This window comes from Carassius carassius, chromosome 18, assembly GCF_963082965.1.
Source record: "Carassius carassius chromosome 18, fCarCar2.1, whole genome shotgun sequence".
In the NCBI taxonomy this organism is placed as follows: Eukaryota; Metazoa; Chordata; class Actinopteri; order Cypriniformes; family Cyprinidae; genus Carassius; species Carassius carassius.
In genome coordinates this window covers 27,838,559-27,857,580 of record NC_081772.1, presented here as the reverse complement: position 1 = coordinate 27,857,580, position 19,022 = coordinate 27,838,559, and the positions used below count along the sequence as shown (strand labels likewise).

General features: G+C 39.1%; 9 non-coding genes across 9 annotated transcripts; all 9 read right to left on the bottom strand.

Moving 5' to 3' along the window:
• Positions 1-1,065: 1,065 nt before the first annotated feature.
• Positions 1,066-1,276, bottom strand: LOC132092891 (small nucleolar RNA U3). The gene has a single exon (XR_009422274.1). It is a non-coding gene; the product is annotated as a small nucleolar RNA U3 (small nucleolar RNA).
• Positions 1,277-3,206: 1,930 nt separating this feature from the next.
• On the bottom strand, positions 3,207-3,418 carry LOC132092942 (small nucleolar RNA U3). Its single transcript, XR_009422320.1, has one exon. It is a non-coding gene; the product is annotated as a small nucleolar RNA U3 (small nucleolar RNA).
• A 2,164-nt stretch (positions 3,419-5,582) lies between these two features.
• LOC132092921 (small nucleolar RNA U3) lies at positions 5,583-5,793 on the bottom strand. Its single transcript, XR_009422301.1, has one exon. It is a non-coding gene; the product is annotated as a small nucleolar RNA U3 (small nucleolar RNA).
• A 1,933-nt stretch (positions 5,794-7,726) lies between these two features.
• Positions 7,727-7,937, bottom strand: LOC132092882 (small nucleolar RNA U3). Its single transcript, XR_009422266.1, has one exon. It is a non-coding gene; the product is annotated as a small nucleolar RNA U3 (small nucleolar RNA).
• A 1,926-nt stretch (positions 7,938-9,863) lies between these two features.
• Positions 9,864-10,074, bottom strand: LOC132092972 (small nucleolar RNA U3). The gene has a single exon (XR_009422345.1). It is a non-coding gene; the product is annotated as a small nucleolar RNA U3 (small nucleolar RNA).
• A 1,933-nt stretch (positions 10,075-12,007) lies between these two features.
• LOC132092881 (small nucleolar RNA U3) lies at positions 12,008-12,218 on the bottom strand. Its single transcript, XR_009422265.1, has one exon. It is a non-coding gene; the product is annotated as a small nucleolar RNA U3 (small nucleolar RNA).
• A 1,927-nt stretch (positions 12,219-14,145) lies between these two features.
• On the bottom strand, positions 14,146-14,356 carry LOC132092977 (small nucleolar RNA U3). Its single transcript, XR_009422348.1, has one exon. It is a non-coding gene; the product is annotated as a small nucleolar RNA U3 (small nucleolar RNA).
• A 1,935-nt stretch (positions 14,357-16,291) lies between these two features.
• Positions 16,292-16,502, bottom strand: LOC132092880 (small nucleolar RNA U3). The gene has a single exon (XR_009422264.1). It is a non-coding gene; the product is annotated as a small nucleolar RNA U3 (small nucleolar RNA).
• Positions 16,503-18,428: 1,926 nt separating this feature from the next.
• On the bottom strand, positions 18,429-18,639 carry LOC132092929 (small nucleolar RNA U3). Its single transcript, XR_009422309.1, has one exon. It is a non-coding gene; the product is annotated as a small nucleolar RNA U3 (small nucleolar RNA).
• Between the last annotated feature and the right edge of the window lie 383 nt (positions 18,640-19,022).

The following is a 19,022-nucleotide window of genomic DNA, read 5'->3' as shown; positions in this document are numbered from 1 at the left end:
CTGGTTCCGTGGTCTTGTCCCAATTGCCATCCAGGAGGCAAGGTCTTCAATGGGGATCTGTCTCTGGGGCTCTTCTAGTTGTCCTGGTCCCCCCTGAAAATTTTAGGGTGATAGAGGTCATCTCTAGGTGATGATCCACAATCTGAGCTGGATACGGACTTGATCTGGTGGCTACGGTAACCTGGGAATAAGAAAGAAACAGACTAATATTAGCGTAGATGCCATTCTTCTTATGATGTAACAAGTACATTGTGTGTTATTGGAAGTGTTCCCAGTTCCGGTCTACCTATTTACTGCACGGATTTGACTGACAGAAATGTGTAAGTATGTTATGAGTAAGCCATCTTAAAGAGATGGTTGTTTGATCTAGATTTAAAATGACAGAGTGTGCCTGCCTCCTGAACAGTGTTAGGTAGATTATTCCAGAGTTTGGGTGCTAAATAGGAAAAGGATCTGCCTCCCGCAGTCGAATTTGATATTCTAGATATTATCAAATATCCAGAGTTTTGAGAGTGCAGCGGACGTGGAGGACTATAGTACAATAAGAGTTTGCTCATCTACTGAGGTGCTAAACCATTCGGAGCTATATAAGTAATTATTAGGATTTTAAAATCTAAACACTGTTTAAAAGGGAGCAAGTGCTGTGTTGACAGAACCGGGCTGATATGGTCATAAATCCTGGTTCTAGTGAGAACTCTTGCTGCTGCATTTTGGAGCAGCTGGACATCGTCATTAAGCATGTAGAACAACCACCCAATAAAGCATAAAAATAATCTAACTCTGAGGTCATGAACTGATGAATTAACATTTCTGCATTTGACATTGAAAACATAGTCAATTCAAAGTTACAAAAAGTTCATTCTCTCGTCACCACTTTCATAACGTGTGTTGGCCGACCTCAAATTGTGGAACAACACAGTTTGTGACCTGTTTTTTTAAATTTGATGTTTCAAACAGAACACTCTACTATATTTTCTCAAAAAAGCTAAATCTGATTTATTCAACATGCACTCTGTAGAAAATACACTGCTTTCAAAAAATCCTCCAATATCATATCACTTCAACACCACTCAGATCATACTCCTTTCTTCAACATTGCCAAAAGCAATATGAACGCTCATCAACAACAGAACTTGTGATCAAAGTCATAGTTCTATCCTCAATTCGCTCTCAGAAAAGAGTATTACAGCTCATCATCGTGGGTTGGGAGACAAACACTTTCAAAACACATTTCCAAATAAAAAACTATAGAAATGATTCCTGAAAATATAGTCTTAACTTCATATCTCCTCTCAAATGGAATTCCATTCTGAAGCACCGCCTCCACTCAGATGGTTTGCGTAGTTAATTTCTATAAACGCATGAACTAGTGTCCATATGGGCTTTACCTGATCTCGGATAAATTGACTAATTTTGTCCGCGTTTCAGTGACATATTTGAACTATCAAAAAGGAGTTGTAATTATTAGTCTCTTATTGGCCTCATGAATCAAGCTCTGTATAGGTTAGAAATATATATTATACAGTCATTTAATATTTAATGGTATTGTCCAATTTGTTAATTGCATTCAATAAATTACACTTCCAACAAAACATTTGCCACTGGTTTGCAAAAGGTGTTTTTAGACAAGTTTGAGCTGATTTTTAGTTGCAATTAAACCACTCTGACCAGCACACATCAACAGAGTGTGGCCCTTTGGAGCTGTGCGAAACAGCGAACCCTTTTACCAGGAAATTGGTTCAGTCAAGTCACCTCTTTGTATATAGCGCTTTTAACAGTACAGATTTGGTCAAAGCAGCTTCTCAGTAACAAAATAGGAAAATAGTGTGTCAATGAAAAAAGACAAAAGTAAACATTCAGTTTTCAGTTAAAAGGCAGTTCATCATTGAATTATGCGATGTCATCGTTCAGCTCAGTTCAGTTTAAATAGTATCTGAGAAATCAAGTCGATGATATCGCTGGAAATGAAGTGTCCCCAACTAAGCGAGCGAGAGGCGGCAGCGGCGAGGAACCAAAACTCCATCGGTGACAGAATGGAGCCCAAACTGTTGGAGAAACCAGGTTTTTTCGGGGGGCCAGTTCTTCTCCAGCCAGACGACCCAGGAGGTTGATCCATGCTGCAGCAAAGTTAGATTGTCATCTGGTTCCGTGGTCTTGTCCCAATTGCCATCCAGGAGGCAAGGTCTTCAATGGGGATCTGTCTCTGGGGCTCCTCTAGTTGTCCTGGTCCCCCTGAAAAATTTAGGGTGATAGAGGTCATCTCTAGGTGATGATCCACAATCTGAGCTGGATACGGACTTGATCTGGTGGCTACGGTAACCTGGGAATAAGAAAGAAACAGACTAATATTAGCGTAGATGCCATTCTTCTTATGATGTAACAAGTACATTGTGTGTTATTGGAAGTGTTCCCAGTTCCGGTCTACCTATTTACTGCACGGATTTGATTGACAGAAATGTGTAAGTATGTTATGTGTAAGCCATCTTAAAGAGATGGTTGTTTGATCTAGATTTAAAATGACAGAGTGTGTCTGCCTCCTGAACAGTGTTAGGTAGATTATTCCAGAGTTTGGGTGCTAAATAGGAAAAGGATCTGCCTCCCGCAGTCGAATTTGATATTCTAGATATTATCAAATAGCCAGAGTTTTGAGAGTGCAGCGGACGTGGAGGACTATAGTACAATAAGAGTTTGCTCATCTACTGAGGTGCTAAACCATTCGGAGCTTTATAAGTAATTATTAGGATTTTAAAATCTATACACTGTTTAATAGGGAGCGAGTTCTGTGTTGACAGAACCGGGCTGATATGGTCATAAATCCTGGTTCTAGTGAGAACTCTTGCTGCTGCATTTTGGAGCAGCGGGACATTGTCATTAAGCATGTAGAACAACCACCCAATAAAGCATAACAATAATCTAACTTTGAGGTCATGAACTGATGAATTAACATTTCTGCATTTGACATTGAGAACATAGTCAGTCAATTCAAAATTACAAAAAGTTCATTCTCTCGTCACCACTTTCATAAAGTGTGTGGCCGACCTGAAATTGTGGAACAACACAGTTTGTGAGCTGTTTTTTTAAATTTGATGTTTCAAACAGAACACTCTACTACATTTTCTCAAAAAAGCTAAACCTGATTTATTCAACATGCACTCTGTAGAAAATACACTGCTTTCAAAAATCCTCCAATATCATATCATTTTAACACCACTCAAATCATACTCCTTTCTTCAACATTGCCAAAAGCAATATGAACACTTATCAATGACAGAACTTGTGATCAAAGTCATAGTTCTATCCTCAATTCGCTCTCAGAAAAGAGTGTTACAGCTCATCATCGTGGGTTAGGAGACAAACACTTTCAAAACACATTTCCAAGTAAAAAAACTATAGAAATGATCTCTGAAAATATAGCCTTAACTTCATATCTCAACTCAAATGGAATTCCATTCTGAAGCACCGCCTCCACTCAGATGGTTTGCGTAGTTGATTTCTATAAACGCATGAACTAGTGTCCATATGGGCTTTACCTGATCTCGGATAAATTGACTAATTTTGTCCGCGTTTCACCCTTACGAAAAATAACCATGGTTTTATTATAGTAAAACTGTAGTAACCCATGGTTTTTTGGCGTGTTGACTACCATTTGTATAACCACAGATTTACTACAAATACCATGGTTAAACTATGGTTAATTTAGCAAAACCATGGTTAATTTGTGGTTACCATGGTTTAACTATAGTAACCATGGTTTTTTGGTTTTATTTGTAGTAAAACCTTGGTTAATTTTCATAAGGGCAGTGACATATTTGAACTATCAAAAAGAAGTTGTAATTATTAGTCTCTTATTGGCCTCATGAATCAAGCTCTGTATAGGTTAGAAATATATATTATACAGACATTTAATATTTAATGGTATTGTCCGATTTGTTAATTGCATTCAATAGATTACACTTCCAACAAAACATTTGCCACTGGTTTGCAAAAGGTGTTTTTAGACAAGTTTGAGCTGATTTTTAGTTGCAATTAAACCACTCTGACCAGCACACATCAACAGAGTGTGGCCCTTTGGAGCTGTGCGAAACAGCGAACCCTTTTACCAGGCAATTGGTTCAGTCAAGTCACCTCTTTGTATATAGCGCTTTTAACAGTACAGATTTGGTCAAAGCAGCTTCTCAGTAACAAAATAGGAAAATAGTGTGTCAATGAAAAAGGACAATAGTAAACATTCAGTTTTCAGTTAAAAGGCAGTTCATCATTGAATTATGCGATGTCATCGTTCAGCTCAGTTCAGTTTAAATAGTATCTGAGAAATCAAGTCGATGATATCGCTGGAAATGAAGTGTCCCCAACTAAGCGAGCGAGAGGCGGCAGCGGCGAGGAACCAAAACTCCATCGGTGACAGAATGGAGCCCAAACTGTTGGAGAAACCAGGTTCATTCGGGGGGCCAGTTCTTCTCCAGCCAGACGACCCAGGAGGTTGATCCATGCTGCAGCAAAGTTAGATTGTCATCTGGTTCCGTGGTCTTGTCTCAATTGCCATCCAGGAGGCAAGGTCTTCAATGGGGATCTGTCTCTGGGGCTCATCTAGTTGTCCTGGTCCCCCCTGAAAAATTTAGGGTGATAGAGGTCATCTCTAGGTGATGATCCACAATCTGAGCTGGATACGGACTTGATCTGGTGGCTCTGGTAACCTGGGAATAAGAAAGAAACAGACTAATATTAGCGTAGATGCCATTCTTCTTATGATGTAACAAGTACATTGTGTGTTATTGGAAGTGTTCCCAGTTCCGGTCTACCTATTTACTGCACGGATTTGACTGACAGAGATGTGTAAGTATGTTATGAGTAAGCCATCTTAAAGAGATGATTGTTTGATCTAGATTTAAAATGAAAGAGTGTGTCTGCCTCCTGAACAGTGTTAGGTAGATTATTCCAGAGTTTGGGTGCTAAATAGGAAAAGGATCTGCCTCCCGCAGTCGAATTTGATAGTCTAGATATTATCAAATAGCCAGAGTTTTGAGAGTGCAGCGGACGTGGAGGACTATAGTACAATAAGAGTTTGCTCATCTACTGAGGTGCTAAACCATTCGGAGCTTTATAAGTAATTATTAGTATTTTAAAATCTATACACTGTTTAATAGGGAGCGAGTGCTGTGTTGACAGAACCGGGCTGATATGGTCATAAATCCAGGTTCTAGTGAGAACTCTTGCTGCTGCATTTTGGAGCAGCGGGACATTGTCATTAAGCATGTAGAACAACCACCCAATAAAGCATAACAATAATCTAACTTTGAGGTCATGAACTGATGAATTAACATTTCTGCATTTGACATTGAGAACATAGTCAGTCAATTCAAAATTACAAAAAGTTCATTCTCTCGTCACCACTTTCATAACGTGTGTTGGCCGACCTGAAATTGTGGAACAACACAGTTTGTGACCTGTTTTTTTAAATTTGATGTTTCAAACAGAACACTCTACTACATTTTCTCAAAAAAGCTAAACCTCATTTATTCAACATGCACTCTGTAGAAAATACACTGCTTTCAAAAAATCCTCCAATATTATATCACTTCAACACCACTAAGATCATACTCCTTTCTTCAACATTGCCAAAAGCAATATGAACGCTCATCAACGACAGAACTTGTGATCAAAGTCATAGTTCTATCCTCAATTCGCTCTCAGAAAAGAGTATTACAGCTCATCATCGTGGGTCGGGAGACAAACACTTTCAAAACACATTTCCAAGTAAAAAACTGTAGAAATGATCCCTGAAAATATAGTCTTAACTTCATATCTCAACTCAAATGGAATTCCATTCTGAAGCACCGCCTCCACTCAGATAGTTTGCGTAGTTGATTTCTATAAACGCATGAACTAGTGTCCATATGGGCTTTACCTGATCTCGGATAAATTGACTAATTTTGTCCGCGTTTCAGTGACATATTTGAACTATCAAAAAGGAGTTGTAATTATTAGTCTCTTATTGGCCTCATGAATCATGCTCTGTATAGGTTAGAAATATATATTATACAGACATTTAATATTTAATGGTATTGTACGATTTGTTAATTGCATTCAATAGATTACACTTTCAACAAAACATTCGCCACTGGTTTGCAAAAGGTGTTTTTAGACAAGTTTGAGCTGATTTTTAGTTGCAATTAAACCACTCTGACCAGCACACATCAACAGAGTGTGGCCCTTTGGAGCTGTGCGAAACAGCGAACCCTTTTACCAGGCAATTGGTTCAGTCAAGTCACCTCTTTGTATATAGCGCTTTTAACAGTACAGATTTGGTCAAAGCAGCTTCTCAGTAACAAAATAGGAAAATAGTGTGTCAATGAAAAAAGACAATAGTAAACATTCAGTTTTCAGTTAAAAGGCAGTTCATCATTGAATTATGCGATGTCATCGTTCAGCTCAGTTCAGTTTAAATAGTATCTGAGAAATCAAGTCGATGATATCGCTGGAAATGAAGTGTCCCCAACTAAGCGAGCGAAAGGCGGCAGCAGCGAGGAACCAAAACTCCATCGGTGACAGAATGGAGCCCAAACTGTTGGAGAAACCAGGTTTTTTCGGGGGCCCAGTTCTTCTCCAGCCAGACGACCCAGGAGGTTGATCCATGCTGCAGCAAAGTTAGATTGTCATCTGGTTCCGTGGTCTTGTCCCAATTGCCATCCAGGAGGCAAGGTCTTCAATGGGGATCTGTCTCTTGGGCTCATCTAGTTGTCCTGGTCCCCCCTGAAAAATTTAGGGTGATAGAGGTCATCTCTAGGTGACGATCCACAATCTGTGCTGGATACGGACTTGATCTGGTGGCTATGGTAACCTGGGAATAAGAAAGAAACAGACTAATATTAGCGTAGATGCCATTCTTCTTATGATGTAACAAGTACATTGTGTGTTATTGGAAGTGTTCCCAGTTCCGGTCTACCTATTTACTGCACGGATTTGACTGACAGAGATGTTTAAGTATGTTATGAGTAAGCCATCTTAAAGAGATGATTGTTTGATCTAGATTTAAAATGAAAGAGTGTGTCTGCCTCCTGAACAGTGTTAGGTAGATTATTCCAGAGTTTGGGTGCTAAATAGGAAAAGGATCTGCCTCCCGCAGTCGAATTTGATAGTCTAGATATTATCAAATAGCCAGAGTTTTGAGAGTGCAGCGGACGTGGAGGACTATAGTACAATAAGAGTTTGCTCATCTACTGAGGTGCTAAACCATTTGGAGCTTTATAAGTAATTATTAGTATTTTAAAATCTATACACTGTTTAATAGGGAGCGAGTGCTGTGTTGACAGAACCGGGCTGATATGGTCATAAATCCAGGTTCTAGTGAGAACTCTTGCTGCTGCATTTTGGAGCAGCGGGACATTGTCATTAAGCATGTAGAACAACCACCCAATAAAGCATAACAATAATCTAACTTTGAGGTCATGAACTGATGAATTAACATTTCTGCATTTGACATTGAGAACATAGCCAGTCAATTCAAAATTACAAAAAGTTCATTCTCTCGTCACCACTTTCATAACGTGTGTTGGCCGACCTGAAATTGTGGAACAACACAGTTTTTGACCTGTTTTTTTAAATTTGATGTTTCAAACAGAACACTCTACTACATTTTCTCAAAAAAGCTAAACCTCATTTATTCAACATGCACTCTGTAGAAAATACACTGCTTTCAAAAAATCCTCCAATATTATATCACTTCAACACCACTCAGATCATACTCCTTTCTTCAACATTGCCAAAAGCAATATGAACGCTCATCAACGACAGAACTTGTGATCAAAGTCATAGTTCTATCCTCAATTCGCTCTCAGAAAAGAGTATTACAGCTCATCATCGTGGGTCGGGAGACAAACACTTTCAAAACACATTTCCAAGTAAAAAACTGTAGAAATGATCCCTGAAAATATAGTCTTAACTTCATATCTCAACTCAAATGGAATTCCATTCTGAAGCACCGCCTCCACTCAGATGGTTTGCGTAGTTGATTTCTATAAACGCATGAACTAGTGTCCATATGGGCTTTACCTGATCTCGGATAAATTGACTAATTTTGTCCGCGTTTCAGTGACATATTTGAACTATCAAAAAGGAGTTGTAATTATTAGTCTCTTATTGGCCTCATGAATCAAGCTCTGTATAGGTTAGAAATATATATTATACAGACATTTAATATTTAATGGTATTGTACGATTTGTTAATTGCATTCAATAGATTACACTTCCAACAAAACATTCGCCACTGGTTTGCAAAAGGTGTTTTTAGACAAGTTTGAGCTGATTTTTAGTTGCAATTAAACCACTCTGACCAGCACACATCAACAGAGTGTGGCCCTTTGGAGCTGTGCGAAACAGCGAACCCTTTTACCAGGCAATTGGTTCAGTCAAGTCACCTCTTTGTATATAGCGCTTTTAACAGTACAGATTTGGTCAAAGCAGCTTCTCAGTAACAAAATAGGAAAATAGTGTGTCAATGAAAAAAGACAATAGTAAACATTCAGTTTTCAGTTAAAAGGCAGTTCATCATTGAATTATGCGATGTCATCGTTCAGCTCAGTTCAGTTTAAATAGTATCTGAAAAATCAAGTCGATGATATCGCTGGAAATGAAGTGTCCCCAACTAAGCGAGCGAGAGGCGGCAGCGGCGAGGAACCAAAACTCCATCGGTGACAGAATGGAGCCCAAACTGTTGGAGAAACCAGGTTCATTCTGGGGGCCAGTTCTCCAGCCAGACGACCCAGGAGGTTGATCCATGCTGCAGCAAAGTTAGATTGTCATCTGGTTCCGTGGTCTTGTCCCAATTGGCATCCAGGAGGCAAGGTCTTCAATGGGGATCTGTCTCTGGGGCTCATCTAGTTGTCCTGGTCCCCCCTGAAAAATGTAGGGTGATAGAGGTCATCTCTAGGTGATGATCCACAATCTGAGCTGGATACGGACTTGATCTGGTGGCTACGGTAACCTGGGAATAAGAAAGAAACAGAGTAATATTAGCGTAGATGCCATTCTTCTTATGATGTAACAAGTACATTGTGTGTTATTGGAAGTGTTCCCAGTTCCGGTCTACCTATTTACTGCACGGATTTGACTGACAGAGATGTTTAAGTATGTTATGAGTAAGCCATCTTAAAGAGATGGTTGTTTGATCTAGATTTAAAATGACAGAGTGTGTCTGCCTCCTGAACAGTGTTAGGTAGATTATTCCAGAGTTTGGGTGCTAAATAGGAAAAGGATCTGCCTCCCGCAGTCGAATTTGATATTCTAGATATTATCAAATAGCCAGAGTTTTGAGAGTGCAGCGGACGTGGAGGACTATAGTACAATAAGAGTTTGCTCATCTACTGAGGTGCTAAACCATTCGGAGCTTTATAAGTAATTATTAGGATTTTAAAATCTATACACTGTTTAATAGGGAGCGAGTGCTGTGTTGACAGAACCGGGCTGATATGGTCATAAATCCTGGTTCTAGTGAGAACTCTTGCTGCTGCATTTTGGAGCAGCTGGACATCGTCATTAAGCATGTAGAACAACCACCCAATAAAGCATAAAAATAATCTAACTCTGAGGTCATGAACCTATGAATTAACATTTCTGCATTTGACATTGAAAACATAGTCAATTCAAAGTTACAAAAAGTTCATTCTCTCGTCACCACTTTCATAACGTGTGTTGGCCGACCTCAAATTGAGGAACAATACAGTTTGTGACCTGTTTTTTTTAAATTTCATGTTTCAAACAGAACACTCTACTACATTTTCTCAAAAAAGCTAAATCTGATTTATTCAACATGCACTCTGTAGAAAATACACTGCTTTCAAAAATCCTCCAATATCATATCACTTCAACACCACTCAGATCATACTCCTTTCTTCAACATTGCCAGAAGCAATATGAACGCTCATCAATGACAGAACTTGTGATCAAAGTCATAGTTCTATCCTCAATTTGCTCTCAGAAAAGAGTATTACAGCTCATCATCGTGGGTTGGGTGACAAACACTTTTAAAACACATTTCCAAGTAAAAAACTATAGAAATGATCCCTGAAAATATAGTCTTAACTTCATATCTCAACTCAAATGGAATTCCATTCTGAAGCACCGCCTCCACTCAGATGGTTTGCGTAGTTGATTTCTATAAACGCATGAACTAGGGTCCATATGGGCTTTACCTGATCTCGGATAAATTGACTAATTTTGTCCGCGTTTCAGTGACATATTTGAACTATCAAAAAGGAGTTGTAATTATTAGTCTCTTATTGGCCTCATGAATCAAGCTCTGTATAGGTTAGAAATATATATTATACAGACATTTAATATTTAATGGTATTTTACGATTTGTTAATTGCATTCAATAGATTACACTTCCAACAAAACATTTGCCACTGGTTTGCAAAAGGTGTTTTTAGACAAGTTTGAGCTGATTTTTAGTTGCAATTAAACCACTCTGACCAGCACACATCAACAGAGTGTGGCCCTTTGGAGCTGTGCGAAACAGCGAAGCCTCTTACCAGGCAATGGTTCAGTCAAGTCACCTCTTTGTATATAGCGCTTTTAACAGTACAGATTTGGTCAAAGCAGCTTCTCAGTAACAAAATAGGAAAATAGTGTGTCAGTGAAAAAGGACAATAGTAAACATTCAGTTTTCAGTTAAAAGGCAGTTCATCATTGAATTATGCGATGTCATCGTTCAGCTCAGTTCAGTTTAAATAGTATCTGAGAAATCAAGTCGATGATATCGCTGGAAATGAAGTGTCCCCAACTAAGCGAGCGAGAAGCGGCAGCGGCGAGGAACCAAAACTCCATCGGTGACAGAATGGAGCCCAAACTGTTGGAGAAACCAGGTTCATTCGGGGGGCCAGTTCTTCTCCAGCCAGACGACCCAGGAGGTTGATCCATGCTGCAGCAAAGTTAGATTGTCATCTGGTTCCGTGGTCTTGTCCCAATTGTCATCCAGGAGGCAAGGTCTTCAATGGGGATCTGTCTCTGGGGCTCATCTAGTTGTCCTGGTCCCCCCTGAAAAATTTAGGGTGATAGAGGTCATCTCTAGGTGATGATCCACAATCTGAGCTGGATACGGACTTGATCTGGTGGCTACGGTAACCTGGGAATAAGAAAGAAACAGACTAATATTAGCGTAGATGCCATTCTTCTTATGATGTAACAAGTACATTGTGTGTTATTGGAAGTCTTCCCAGTTCCGGTCTACCTATTTACTGCACGGATTTGACTGACAGAGATGTTTAAGTATGTTATGAGTAAGCCATCTTAAAGAGATGATTGTTTGATCTAGATTTAAAATGAAAAAGTGTGTCTGCCTCCTGAACAGTGTTAGGTAGATTATTCCAGAGTTTGGGTGCTAAATAGGAAAAGGATCTGCCTCCCGCAGTCGAATTTGATAGTCTAGATATTATCAAATAGCCAGAGTTTTGAGAGTGCAGCGGACGTGGAGGACTATAGTACAATAAGAGTTTGCTCATCTACTGAGGTGCTAAACCATTCGGAGCTTTATAAGTAATTATTAGTATTTTAAAATCTATACACTGCTTAATAGGGAGCGAGTGCTGTGTTGACAGAACCGGGCTGATATGGTCATAAATCCAGGTTCTAGTGAGAACTCTTGCTGCTGCATTTTGGAGCAGCGGGACATTGTCATTAAGCATGTAGAACAACCACCCAATAAAGCATAACAATAATCCAACTTTGAGGTCATGAACTGATGAATTAACATTTCTGCATTTGACATTGAGAACATAGCCAGTCAATTCAAAATTACAAAAAGTTCATTCTCTCGTCACCACTTTCATAACGTGTGTTGGCCGACCTGAAATTGTGGAACAACACAGTTTTTGACCTGTTTTTTTTAAATTTGATGTTTCAAACAGAACACTCTACTACATTTTCTCAAAAAAGCTAAACCTCATTTATTCAACATGCACTCTGTAGAAAATACACTGCTTTCAAAAAATCCTCCAATAATATATCACTTCAACACCACTCAGATCATACTCCTTTCTTCAACATTGCCAAAAGCAATATGAACGCTCATCAACGACAGAACTTGTGATCAAAGTCATAGTTCTATCCTCAATTCGCTCTCAGAAAAGAGTATTACAGCTCATCATCGTGGGTCGGGAGACAAACACTTTCAAAACACATTTCCAAGTAAAAAACTGTAGAAATGATCCCTGAAAATATAGTCTTAACTTCATATCTCAACTCAAATGGAATTCCATTCTGAAGCACCGCCTCCACTCAGATGGTTTGCGTAGTTGATTTCTATAAACGCATGAACTAGTGTCCATATGGGCTTTACCTGATCTCGGAAAAATTGACTAATTTTGTCCGCGTTTCAGTGACATATTTGAACTATCAAAAAGGAGTTGTAATTATTAGTCTCTTATTGGCCTCATGAATCAAACTCTGTATAGGTTAGAAATATATATTATACAGACATTTAATATTTAATGGTATTGTACGATTTGTTAATTGCATTCAATAGATTACACTTCCAACAAAACATTCGCCACTGGTTTGCAAAAGGTGTTTTTAGACAAGTTTGAGCTGATTTTTAGTTGCAATTAAACCACTCTGACCAGCACACATCAACAGAGTGTGGCCCTTTGGAGCTGTGCGAAACAGCGAACCCTTTTACCAGGCAATTGGTTCAGTCAAGTCACCTCTTTGTATATAGCGCTTTTAACAGTACAGATTTGGTCAAAGCAGCTTCTCAGTAACAAAATAGGAAAATAGTGTGTCAATGAAAAAAGACAATAGTAAACATTCAGTTTTCAGTTAAAAGGCAGTTCATCATTGAATTATGCGATGTCATCGTTCAGCTCAGTTCAGTTTAAATAGTATCTGAAAAATCAAGTCGATGATATCGCTGGAAATGAAGTGTCCCCAACTAAGCGAGCGAGAGGCGGCAGCGGCGAGGAACCAAAACTCCATCGGTGACAGAATGGAGCCCAAACTGTTGGAGAAACCAGGTTCATTCTGGGGGCCAGTTCTCCAGCCAGACGACCCAGGAGGTTGATCCATGCTGCAGCAAAGTTAGATTGTCATCTGGTTCCGTGGTCTTGTCCCAATTGGCATCCAGGAGGCAAGGTCTTCAATGGGGATCTGTCTCTGGGGCTCATCTAGTTGTCCTGGTCCCCCCTGAAAAATGTAGGGTGATAGAGGTCATCTCTAGGTGATGATCCACAATCTGAGCTGGATACGGACTTGATCTGGTGGCTACGGTAACCTGGGAATAAGAAAGAAACAGAGTAATATTAGCGTAGATGCCATTCTTCTTATGATGTAACAAGTACATTGTGTGTTATTGGAAGTGTTCCCAGTTCCGGTCTACCTATTTACTGCACGGATTTGACTGACAGAGATGTTTAAGTATGTTATGAGTAAGCCATCTTAAAGAGATGGTTGTTTGATCTAGATTTAAAATGACAGAGTGTGTCTGCCTCCTGAACAGTGTTAGGTAGATTATTCCAGAGTTTGGGTGCTAAATAGGAAAAGGATCTGCCTCCCGCAGTCGAATTTGATATTCTAGATATTATCAAATAGCCAGAGTTTTGAGAGTGCAGCGGACGTGGAGGACTATAGTACAATAAGAGTTTGCTCATCTACTGAGGTGCTAAACCATTCGGAGCTTTATAAGTAATTATTAGGATTTTAAAATCTATACACTGTTTAATAGGGAGCGAGTGCTGTGTTGACAGAAACGGGCTGATATGGTCATAAATCCTGGTTCTAGTGAGAACTCTTGCTGCTGCATTTTGGAGCAGCTGGACATCGTCATTAAGCATGTAGAACAACCACCCAATAAAGCATAAAAATAATCTAACTCTGAGGTCATGAACCTATGAATTAACATTTCTGCATTTGACATTGAAAACATAGTCAATTCAAAGTTACAAAAAGTTCATTCTCTCGTCACCACTTTCATAACGTGTGTTGGCCGACCTCAAATTGAGGAACAACACAGTTTGTGACCTGTTTTTTTTAAATTTGATGTTTCAAACAGAACACTCTACTACATTTTTTTCAAAAAAGCTAAATCTGATTTATTCAACATGCACTCTGTAGAAAATACACTGCTTTCAAAAATCCTCCAATATCATATCACTTCAACACCACTCAGATCATACTCCTTTCTTCAACATTGCCAGAAGCAATATGAACGCTCATCAATGACAGAACTTGTGATCAAAGTCATAGTTCTATCCTCAATTTGCTCTCAGAAAAGAGTATTACAGCTCATCATCGTGGGTTGGGAGACAAACACTTTTAAAACACATTTCCAAGTAAAAAACTATAGAAATGATCCCTGAAAATATAGTCTTAACTTCATATCTCAACTCAAATGGAATTCCATTCTGAAGCACCGCCTCCACTCAGATGGTTTGCGTAGTTGATTTCTATAAACGCATGAACTAGGGTCCATATGGGCTTTACCTGATCTCGGATAAATTGACTAATTTTGTCCGCGTTTCAGTGACATATTTGAACTATCAAAAAGGAGTTGTAATTATTAGTCTCTTATTGGCCTCATGAATCAAGCTCTGTATAGGTTAGAAAAATATATTATACAGACATTTAATATTTAATGGTATTGTACGATTTGTTAATTGCATTCAATAGATTACACTTCCAACAAAACATTCGCCACTGGTTTGCAAAAGGTGTTTTTAGACAAGTTTGAGCTGATTTTTAGTTGCAATTAAACCACTCTGACCAGCACACATCAACAGAGTGTGGCCCTTTGGAGCTGTGCGAAACAGCGAAGCCTCTTACCAGGCAATTGGTTCAGTCAAGTCACCTCTTTGTATATAGCGCTTTTAACAGTACAGATTTGGTCAAAGCAGCTTCTCAGTAACAAAATAGGAAAATAGTGTGTCAGTGAAAAAGGACAATAGTAAACATTCAGTTTTCAGTTAAAAGGCAGTTCATCATTGAATTATGCGATGTCATCGTTCAGCTCAGTTCAGTTTAAATAGTATCTGAGAAATCAAGTCGATGATATCGCTGGAAATGAAGTGTCCCCAACTAAGCGAGCGAGAAGCGGCAGCGGCGAGGAACCAAAACTCCATCGGTGACAGAATGGAGCCCAAACTGTTGGAGAAACCAGGTTCATTCGGGGGGCCAGTTCTTCTCCATTCAGACGACCCAGGAGGTTGATCCATGCTGCAGCAAAGTTAGATTGTCATCTGGTTCCGTGGTCTTGTCCCAATTGTCATCCAGGAGGCAAGGTCTTCAATGGGGATCTGTCTCTGGGGCTCATCTAGTTGTCCTGGTCCCCCCTGAAAAATTTAGGGTGATAGAGGTCATCTCTAGGTGATGATCCACAATCTGAGCTGGATACGGACTTGATCTGGTGGCTACGGTAACCTGGGAATAAGAAAGAAACAGACTAATATTAGCGTAGATGCCATTCTTCTTATGATGTAACAAGTACATTGTGTGTTATTGGAAGTGTTCCCAGTTCCGGTCTACCTATTTACTGCACGGATTTGACTGACAGAGATGTTTAAGTATGTTATGAGTAAGCCATCTTAAAGAGATGATTGTTTGATCTAGATTTAAAATGAAAGAGTGTGTCTGCCTCCTGAACAGTGTTAGGTAGATTATTCCAGAGTTTGGGTGCTAAATAGGAAAAGGATCTGCCTCCCGCAGTCGAATTTGATAGTCTAGATATTATCAAATAGCCAGAGTTTTGAGAGTGCAGCGGACGTGGAGGACTATAGTACAATAAGAGTTTGCTCATCTACTGAGGTGCTAAACCATTCGGAGCTTTATAAGTAATTATTAGTATTTTAAAATCTATACACTGTTTAATAGGGAGCGAGTGCTGTGTTGACAGAACCGGGCTGATATGGTCATAAATCCAGGTTCTAGTGAGAACTCTTGCTGCTGCATTTTGGAGCAGCGGGACATTGTCATTAAGCATGTAGAACAACCACCCAATAAAGCATAACAATAATCTAACTTTGAGGTCATGAACTGATGAATTAACATTTCTGCATTTGACATTGAGAACATAGCCAGTCAATTCAAAATTACAAAAAGTTCATTCTCTCGTCACCACTTTCATAACGTGTGTTGGCCGACCTGAAATTGTGGAACAACACAGTTTTTGACCTGTTTTTTTTTAAATTTGATGTTTCAAACAGAACACTCTACTACATTTTCTCAAAAAAGCTAAACCTCATTTATTCAACATGCACTCTGTAGAAAATACACTGCTTTCAAAAAATCCTCCAATATTATATCAATTCAACACCACTCAGATCATACTCCTTTCTTCAACATTGCCAAAAGCAATATGAACGCTCATCAACGACAGAACTTGTGATCAAAGTCATAGTTCTATCCTCAATTCGCTCTCAGAAAAGAGTATTACAGCTCATCATCGTGGGTCGGGAGACAAACACTTTCAAAACACATTTCCAAGTAAAAAACTGTAGAAATGATCCCTGAAAATATAGTCTTAACTTCATATCTCAACTCAAATGGAATTCCATTCTGAAGCACCGCCTCCACTCAGATGGTTTGCGTAGTTGATTTCTATAAACGCATGAACTAGTGTCCATATGGGCTTTACCTGATCTCGGATAAATTGACTAATTTTGTCCGCGTTTCAGTGACATATTTGAACTATCAAAAAGGAGTTGTAATTATTAGTCTCTTATTGGCCTCATGAATCAAGCTCTGTATAGGTTAGAAATATATATTATACAGACATTTAATATTTAATGGTATTGTACGATTTGTTAATTGCATTCAATAGATTACACTTCCAACAAAACATTCGCCACTGGTTTGCAAAAGGTGTTTTTAGACAAGTTTGAGCTGATTTTTAGTTGCAATTAAACCACTCTGACCAGCACACATCAACAGAGTGTGGCCCTTTGGAGCTGTGCGAAACAGCGAACCCTTTTACCAGGCAATTGGTTCAGTCAAGTCACCTCTTTGTATATAGCGCTTTTAACAGTACAGATTTGGTCAAAGCAGCTTCTCAGTAACAAAAAAGGAAAATAGTGTGTCAATGAAAAAAGACAATAGTAAACATTCAGTTTTCAGTTAAAAGGCAGTTCATCATTGAATTATGCGATGTCATCGTTCAGCTCAGTTCAGTTTAAATAGTATCTGAAAAATCAAGTCGATGATATCGCTGGAAATGAAGTGTCCCCAACTAAGCGAGCGAGAGGCGGCAGCGGCGAGGAACCAAAACTCCATCGGTGACAGAATGGAGCCCAAACTGTTGGAGAAACCAGGTTCATTCTGGGGGCCAGTTCTCCAGCCAGACGACCCAGGAGGTTGATCCATGCTGCAGCAAAGTTAGATTGTCATCTGGTTCCGTGGTCTTGTCCCAATTGGCATCCAGGAGGCAAGGTCTTCAATGGGGATCTGTCTCTGGGGCTCATCTAGTTGTCCTGGTCCCCCCTGAAAAATGTAGGGTGATAGAGGTCATCTCTAGGTGATGATCCACAATCTGAGCTGGATACGGACTTGATCTGGTGGCTACGGTAACCTGGGAATAAGAAAGAAACAGAGTAATATTAGCGTAGATGCCATTCTTCTTATGATGTAACAAGTACATTGTGTGTTATTGGAAGTGTTCCCAGTTCCGGTCTACCTATTTACTGCACGGATTTGACTGACAGAGATGTTTAAGTATGTTATGAGTAAGCCATCTTAAAGAGATGGTTGTTTGATCTAGATTTAAAATGACAGAGTGTGTCTGCCTCCTGAACAGTGTTAGGTAGATTATTCCAGAGTTTGGGTGCTAAATAGGAAAAGGATCTGCCTCCCGCAGTCGAATTTGATATTCTAGATATTATCAAATAGCCAGAGTTTTGAGAGTGCAGCGGACGTGGAGGACTATAGTACAATAAGAGTTTGCTCATCTACTGAGGTGCTAAACCATTCGGAGCTTTATAAGTAATTATTAGGATTTTAAAATCTATACACTGTTTAATAGGGAGCGAGTGCTGTGTTGACAGAACCGGGCTGATATGGTCATAAATCCTGGTTCTAGTGAGAACTCTTGCTGCTGCATTTTGGAGCAGCTGGACATCGTCATTAAGCATGTAGAACAACCACCCAATAAAGCATAAAAATTATCTAACTCTGAGGTCATGAACTGATGAATTAACATTTCTGCATTTGACATTGAAAACATAGTAAATTCAAAGTTACAAAAAGTTCATTCTCTCATCACCACTTTCATAACGTGTGTTGGCCGACCTCAAATTGTGGAACAACACAGTTTGTGACTTGTTTTTTTAAATTTGATGTTTCAAACAGAACACTCTACTACATTTTCTCAAAAAAGGTAAATCTGATTTATTTAACATGCACTCTGTAGAAAATGCACTGCTTTCAAAAAATCTTCCAATATCATATCACTTCAACACCACTCAGATCATACTCCTTTCTTCAACATTGCCAAAAGCAATATGAACGCTCATCAACGACAGAACTTGTGATCAAAGTTATAGTTCTATCCTCAATTCGCTCTCAGAAAAGAGTATTACAGCTCATCATCGTGGGTTGGGAAACAAACACTTTCAAAACACATTTCCAAGTAAAAAACTGTAGAAATGATCCCTGAAAATATAGTCGTAACTTCATATCTCAACTCAAATGGAATTCCATTCTGAAGCACCGCCTCCACTCAGATGGTTTGCGTAGTTGATTTCTATAAACGCATGAACTAGTGTCCATATGGGCTTTACCTGATCTCGGATAAATTGACTTATTTTGTCCGCGTTTCAGTGACATATTTGAACTATCAAAAAGGAGTTGTAATTATTAGTCTCTTATTGGCCTCATGAATCAAGCTCTGTATAGGTTAGAAATATATATTATACAGACATTAAATATTTAATGGTATTGTACGATTTGTTAATTGCATTCAATAGATTACACTTCCAACAAAACATTCGCCACTGGTTTGCAAAAGGTGTTTTTAGACAAGTTTGAGCTGATTTTTAGTTGCAATTAAAC